Source organism: Somniosus microcephalus, chromosome 4 (assembly GCF_052327205.1).
Source record: "Somniosus microcephalus isolate GS21.2 chromosome 4, FLI_Smic_1.0, whole genome shotgun sequence".
Taxonomy (NCBI): domain Eukaryota; kingdom Metazoa; phylum Chordata; class Chondrichthyes; order Squaliformes; family Somniosidae; genus Somniosus; species Somniosus microcephalus.
Window position 1 is genome coordinate 77,116,928 of NC_140990.1, and position 8,382 is coordinate 77,125,309.

An 8,382-nucleotide genomic window follows, 5' to 3' on the forward strand; every position below is an offset into this window, starting at 1 on the left:
CGAAAGGAGCAGTGGGTTGTGCCGCAGCAGCACCGAAGGGAATTCCTGCAATTGGCCCACGAGGGTCCAGGAGCGGGACACCCCGGACCTGAGGTCACCTGGCAACGGGTGGAGCAGGCGGGATGGTGGCCGGGACTTCGGGACGATGTCCGCGAGTTCTGCGCAAGCTGTCTTGTGTGTGCTGCTAACAACCCAGACCCCCACAAAAGGAAGGTGCCCATGGGGCACATCAGGAGGGTAGAGGGACCATGGCAGTCGATTCAGGTCGACTACATAGGGCCCCTGCCCGCCGCCCAGGGAGGCTATAAGTACTGCCTTGTCCTGGTAGATGTGTTCACCAAATGGGTAGAAGCCTTCCCGTGCAGAACAGCTACGGCACTGGATACTGCTAAGATCTTGATTCGGGAAGTGTTCTCACGGTGGGGACTCCCCCGTTTTGTAGAGTCCGACCAAGGGAGTCAGTTCACCGGTCAAGTAATGCAGAACGCCCTCAGGCTCTTGGGCATTGAGGGAAAGTGGCACGTAGCATACAATCCCCAGTCATCCGGGATTGTTGAGCGTATGAATCGGACCCTCAAGGAAAAGCTGAGGAAAGAGACAATGGGCTCGCCCCAGAAATGGGCGGAGGTCCTGCCTTTAGTCCTCATGGGGATCCGAGCCAGCCAGTCCAAAAGCACGGGGTATTCCCCGCACGAGTTAATGACTGGAAGGATCATGCGAACACCCACCCATGTGCTAGCCCCGGTGCTCACTGAGGGCCAGCTCCGAGAGGTGAAACGGGACAAATTCGCCCAAACCCTCTTGGAGCGCCTGAGACAGATTTATGGGCAGGCGGCTGGGAACATGGGAAGACAGCACCAGGGAAATAAACTGTTGTTAGAACCTCGGAAACAACAAGAGTGGGTAGTCGGGGACCAGGTCATGGTCCGAAACTACGCCAGGGTAGGGAGTTTTGAACCACTGTACATGGGGCCATACAGCATTGTAGACAAAGCCAGCCCCATGGTTTATGCAGTGAAGACGCCCCGACGTACCAAATGGTTTCACATCAACCAGTGTAAACTGTTTAAACCGGGTACACCAGGGCCACCAAAGGGGACCAGGTCTGAGAACAAAGATCCTCAGCCTGTAACAGAGTCACAGACCACACAGGCTGGAGCAGTAGCCTGCGTGAAGGGAGAGGCCATCCCATTGGAGTGGGAGGTCTCATCTTTTGAATGGGATTTAGGCAGGGGAGAGCCCGAACAGCTCAACCTTGCTTTAGACCCAATCACGGAGGAGGAAGAGTCAGAGGACGGCAGTCCCGCCCTCGACTCAAGCTTGGGGGAGGTAGGGAGTGGGGGTGGAGACTCGTTACCTGTAGGGACAGGTGAGGTGGGGTCGGAAGCCACAGATCCCGACCCCGGGGGGGCGGAGCCTGAGGAAGGGGAGCTGGAGCCGGCAGCTGTGGAGGAACCACAGGCTGTGCCGGTAACAGTCACGACCCCAGGTCCATCGGCCCCGGGAGCCCAACCCAAAGCAGCCCCTCGTAGGTCAGCTCGAGCGCCCCAGCCCAGAAAATTTTGGCCAGATTCTCCCCATCCTCCCCAACCACGGTTTAAAGCAGCCCCAGGAAGACATGATCCCCGTTCAGCAGCGACAGGCTGCGGGGGATCAAGGCCAAAGATCAATGCAGCCCCACCACAGGGTGTGGCACATGACAGACCTCACAGGGATTCGGAAAGCCGCCCCACGGAGGGCGGCGCTGTACATAAGTTAAGATAGGTAATTATGGTCATAGTTTAAGGAATGTAAAGTATATGGTGTTAAGAGTACAATTTTGAAGTCTGCCCGGTATGTGTGTTTGTTAGGGAGCGGGGTCCAGGAACCCGCGCGTCCAATTAATTTAGGCCAGCACCTATCGGGAGCCCGGCTACATCATTTTGTTGGTTACAGAAACCTGGGATACGATGGAAAGGATTGTCGTAGCGTTCATGGCGATCGGGTGCGGGTGGGCCTACCGAGGCCGCACCAAGGACGTCATCATTTTCGGGTGCTCCGGGGACACGGCCCCCATCGCAACGGATGGGACGGGGGAGCGAGAGGTAGAGGAAACCGCCACCTACTTCCACCAAGGGAGATGGCCAGGTTGGCTGGGAACGAATTCTACGGAATATTCCAGCAATTTCGGTTTTGCCTACCAAGAGACTTCATTAACGTGCCCTCGAGTGAGGATCCTAGCGCCTAGAGTCAGCGTCACCGTGGGAAAGAGGATTTGTCTGGTGTGCAATGGGAACGTACCACCAAGGCGATGGTGGTGGCTACGAAAGCTGGGAAAGGACATGAGAAACTCTACGGTCGAGTGGGAGCGACTGGGTAATAATACCCATCGGACTATTACGGGAACTCACGGACAATTACGTGTGTGTTGGGACAAATGGTGGGAACCGGATGAGGGAATATATGTCTGTATGTGGGGTTCGAGACGCGTCTGCCCCAAGGGCGTGTCCATCTTCTTCCAGAGGCAGTGGCAGGATGAAGGGAAGGGGATGAGATGGGATGTTAGCACTCGAGCGTGCGGAGCCCCATACTCCCCTATTCCGGTGAACGCCACTGAACTCATCACCCGCCCACGCAAGCCCCTGCCCACGCTTCCGGTAGCACTAGCCCAGAAAGGAGGGTGCCCAACCACCACCAAGGGACCCGGGAACGGTTTAGTATTGGTACCCACCGGTCAGGTGCTGTACCAAGGGGTACACTAGGCGGTGGCCTCAGTGATTTTAAATCTCACTGAGGTAAGATTGCCGGAGTGGTGTCCCAAAGAAACGGAACAATTATACCAGGTCCTGTTAACCAGTATGTTTAGACAATTTTACGAATTTGACTTTGCCGACATCGACAGAGACAAATTATACACCACACCGCCAGAAGTTTTGGATCGAGTCGGGAGGCAAAGAAGGGGTACTGTAAATGACATATTCACTGCTTTTAATACCGGGACATCTGTTGTCAACGCTCTAGATAACGTGGAGCTGCAGACACAGATCAACGGTTTAAAAGCCCAGTTAAGGAACATATTGACAGACGAAAACAAGGTCGTGGGTTCTGAGTTGCATGAGGACCAGGCCATGACACTACACTTTAAGGACATAATTGCTGAGCTGGAGAAACACGCGAGAACGGTAAATGCACTCATTAAGGAGGATCGGAATGCGTCCGATCAAGCTGCGCAAAACGAGGCCTGTGTGCTGTACGGGGCATGGTTATTGGGCGAGGGCCGCAGTAATCTTGAGGATTTAAAACAGGGTTTGGTCCCGTCCTGGATCAGCAACAAGCACTTGCAAGCGCTCCACCCTTTTGAGAATGCATTAAGCCCGTGCCAGCTCAGACTAGCCGCAGAAGCATACCCAGTTCCAGTGGACTGCGGACATTCGAATCACACTATTATGGGAATAGTAGTAAGAATGCCGGTGTTGGGTCCCGCAGCAAAGCCCGCCCCGGTATACAGAGTAGAGAACATTGGAGTCATTCAGGGGGGCGCACACATTCGTTACACAGTGGTCCCGCCTTACGTCATCAGATGGGAGCGTACGATGACAGGCACCGACCTCTCGGGATGTCGGAGCCGGGGAGCACACATCATCCTGTGTCCCCAGCACTTGAATGCCTTTTTGAAACCACAGTGCGGGTTCAGAACCGCTAGCGCGAAGCCGGTGAATTGCACCATGGAGGCAATGGCAGAGGACCATGTGCCCCCACAGGTAGCATATATCGGGGGTGGGACATACTGCGTCACCACTGCAGCGCCTCAGTACCGATATGGACAACACGAGTGGTGTTCGGTCGGTGATAGCAGTTTCTGTTTCAAACCCAGGGCCGAGGTTCAAGTGGCACAACAACGAATTGTTCCCATTCCTGCGCCCTCCACTGTACACATCACTATCAAAGAGAATTTCACAGACTTACAACGATTTGTCGCGCATTTTGGTTATGTCATTCCCCCTCTTCCCGAACACCTCACCAAGGTTTTAAAAGCCGTTATAGTTTCGCAGAAACATTTCTATACACTGGAGCAGAAGACTTTAGAGATAGGAAAAGACATATTGGACATAACCATCCCACCATGGTGGGACTTGTTCACCAACATAGAGGTCCCCGCCTGGATTAGAATAGCATCCCATATCCTAGTAGTATGTCAGGTTTTGATTGTGATATTTTTGCTCTTCGTGCATTGCAAAAGAGGCAAACGCCTCCAGAGGCACGAGAACACAGGAGAATGGAGAGAACGCTATGTGCGGATGGGGGAAGCAGATACCCCACTCTAAGCTGCTAGTATAAGATTAAGCGTCCCTCCATTTAAAAAAAATTTTTTGTTGATTGTTTTGGGTTATAAGGAAATAAGTATTGTCATGTTATTAGTTGTTCTTAAGTTTTTTTGGATTAATAAAAGATGCATGCAGATGGCGCAAAAGGGTATCAACCCCTGCCCATCTGACAGGTGAAGGTGTTATAGTTTAAGATTTGCTGTCTATGATTCCAAATGTGCATGAGGTAATTTTCATTTTTCTCCGGAAATGGGAACTGCATGTGTCGTGAGGGGCATAGATAGTTAAGTGCCAGGAATGTTTGGATGTGGGGAATCAGGGAAAATTTGCTCATCAAGGATTATTGATACTTTAAGCAAGCTATCAGTATCACAGGGGGGCCTGTAAGATTCGCAATTTTCAGCAAAAATCACGCAAGAAAACTGGATAAAATAAGACTGTTTATTGACCAAAGTAAGCTTGCACAGAAAAACCTTTGATAAAAGGGCATACAAAATGGCCGCCAGGCCCCGTGATCAGTTTATGAACCATTTTATTTCTGTTACTGCAAGCCAGACAGGCTTGTGGATTGAAGACAGTGAGCCCACGAAAGCCAGTCTCTGGGAACCGAAACTCAGAGCAACAGCATACATATTCAATGGATTATAAGTACAGGATGGGGCCCATCAAGATATGGGCGGACAATGTAAAAACACTTATACCCATTTATCGTACAAAGGAAAAACCGTTTAGCAGCCATCAAGGAAAATGTCCGGACCGATCAATATGCGAACCGAGCCACGGTGACAATGCAAAAGACATTGAAAGACATTATCGGCCAGGAAGGCCAGTTTAAGTTATCACCGGCTCCGTTACAAGACAAAGCGCCCCTGCAGAGATTTCTGCCCGCCAAAATTAATACAAAGACAGGACTATGATTTGGCGGGAGATAAGACTGTCCCAAAAGAGTATAACTATGGATTGAAAGTCCATCTAAAAAAACTTCGGACTCCGGGTTACTTGAACAACTTCTTCTTCGCTGCCACGGCTTCTTGTTGGGCGACTTCAGGCTTCCATTTCTTCAAGAACTTTCTTCTACGAGGAACGAACGAAGGGCGGACGGTGTCCGGATCGGCGCCTCTTCCACTTCGGCAGATCGATGAAAACGTTTTCGTTTTTTTTTTAAAGACGGACGGTTTCGGTAAAAGGACAACGTGGTCGGTGTTCAGCCAAACAAGGCTCGGCCACGACGAGAAGACGACGAGGGTGGCCCGGGTACTGGGGTCGGGAGATCATCGACGACCCAGGCCGACGGAGAAGAAACCCTCTGGAGAACCGGCGATCGATGCCACAAGATTCTCCCAAGTGCATAGCCTGCATCTGGGTCTGCTCCATGAACCCAAATTGACTTGGTGGATCTCAACCTTAACGAGCGCTCATCGAGGCTGGGTCTACCCCACCGCCTCGAGGGAGGAGAGAATATCGACTGCGCCAGAAGTTTCCAAATCCACGTGACGACGGAAAGCGGTGCCAAAAAGGCTGCGAACCCCCTTTCTCGCGATTTCGAGAGTGGTGAGCATGATCCCAAGTTCCCCAGGTCGAAACTTAGTTTAGGTATAGGGGAGGGAGTTAAGGGAAATTGTAATGTGTTTCCCCTTTTTCGATGTGCCGTGTGTTCCACATTTCCATAGAGTCAAGTTCATAAATTTGTGCATGATTGTAGTAACTTTAATCTGTGCCTTTGACATGTATTTTGTAATGCTTCAAACTGTTTAAAAATAAAAGCATCCATTTCGTGCTATTCAACCTGGTCTATTGAGTTCTTTCTCTGCACTACTGTTCTCTGCACCTAAGTCCAAGGTCTAGAACCGTAGGGGGGGAGTGGGTCGAACCACTCAAGGGCAATTATTGCACGAAGCCTGGCAGGAGACCAGAAAGAGCAAGAGAAACCCCCTACACCGTTCACCTGCACCGTCTGTGGGAAGGGATTCACTCGGTCATCCACCCTTCTGACACACCAGCGAGTTCACACTGGGGAGAGGCCATTCACCTGCACCGTCTGTGGGAAGGGATTCACTCCTTTAACCACCCTCACTGCACTCCAAATTGTTCAACTGATGAGAGACCTTTTAAATGTTCTGAATGTGAGAAGATCTTTAAAACCACAAGACATCTACTGAGACACCAGCGAGTTCACAGTGGTGAGAGACCGTTCACATGTCCTGTGTGTGGGAAGGGATTCACTCAGTAATCCAGCCTTCTGACACACCGACGCACTCACACTGGGGAGAGGCTGTTCACCTGCTCCATGTGTGAGAAGCGATTCACTTATTCATCCCACCTCACTGAACACCAACTTGTTCACTCTGATAACAGACCTTTTAAATGTTCTGACTGAGAAAAGCTTTAAAAGCACAAAGGATTTGCTGACACATCGACGCACTCACACTGGGGAGAGGCTGTTCACCTGCTCTGAGTGTGGGAAGGGATTCACAAAATCATCCCACCTGGTGACACACCAGCGAGTTCACAAATGACTGCAGGGGTTGGATTCTGCTGTTATTGCTGCTGTTAATCACATCCAGGACTGAACCATGTTCATTCTGACAGTTGGGGTTTCTTTCTGGTGATATTAATCACCCTATAACTGGGCTGGAGTTTAATATTCTGGATATATAGCTGATTGTGTTCTCGGGGCTGCAGTGTCCCTTTAAGAACTGCTGTCTGTGATCTTTTCCCTTAATTCAGGAATTCCCATCAGAAATTAGTTCACAATAAAATGATGAACTTTTACTTCAATCCTAAATTAATCGTTGGTACAAAATTTACAATTTATTGTCTGAAAGGTTCCACTGATTAACAACTCCAATTAGAAAGGGCTGATTAATCCTCGCTGACAATTCTTACTAACTTGAACATTACAAACAGTGGCACCTCCATTATCCACCAGAAAGAAGGGGAATGGGAATTGATGTAGACTCGAGAGTCCCCAAATGTTTCCCTCCCGTCGGTACAGCAATCCCCTCGGCACGGAAATGGAAACTTGTCCAATCTAAGTAACAGCTGAGATTAATCTTTCTGGGCCAGTGGGGTTGGTTTATATCAGACAGGAGGAGATTGATGTCAGTGATTGTGGGGTTGGTTTATATCAGACAGGAGGAGATTGGTGTCAGTGACTGTGGGGCTGGTTTATATTAGACAGGAAGAGATTGGTGTCAGTGACTGTGGGGTTGGTTCATATCAGACAGAGGAGATTAGTGTCAGTGACTGTGGGGCTGGTTTATATCAGACAGGAGTAGATTGGTGTCAGTGTCTGTGGGGTTGGTTCATATCAGACAGGAGGAGATTGGTGTCAGTGACTGTGGGGCTGGTTTATATCAGACAACAAGATTGGTGTTAGTGACTGTGGGGTTGGTTTGTATCAGACAGGAGGAGATTAGTGTCAGTTACTGTGAGGTTGGTTCATATCAGACAGGAGGAGATTAGTGTCAGTGACTGTGGGGTTGGTTTATATCAGACAGGAGGAGATTGGTGTCAGTGACTGTGGGGTTGGTTTATATCAGACAGGAGGAGATTGGTGTCAGTGACTGTGAGGTTGGTTTATATCAGACAGGAGGAGATTGGTGTCAGTGACTGTGGGGCTAATTTATATCAGACATGAGGAGATTGGTGTCAGTGACTGTGAGGTTGGTTTATATCAGACAGGAGGAGATTGGTGTCAGTGACTGTGGGGTTGGTTTTTATCAGACAGGAGGAGATTGGTGTCAGTGACTGGGGTTGGTTTATATCAGATGTATATCAGACAGGAGGAGATTGCTGTCAGTGACTGGGGTTGGTTTATATCAGACAGGAGGAGATTGGTGTCAGTGACTGTGGGGTTGGTTTTTATCAGACAGAATATACTAGTCAGAGTTGGAGATATATATTATATAATGTTTCAAAGAGTTGATTACCAGAGTGGGGCATCATCTCCTTTGATTTCTATTTCTGACACCAGGTAACAGAAAAAGGTCATTACAACACGACATAAACAGACTCTTCAGGTGTGAGACATCAGACTTCAGCACAACACGTCTGCCAGCTCTGGCCACAAACCTCA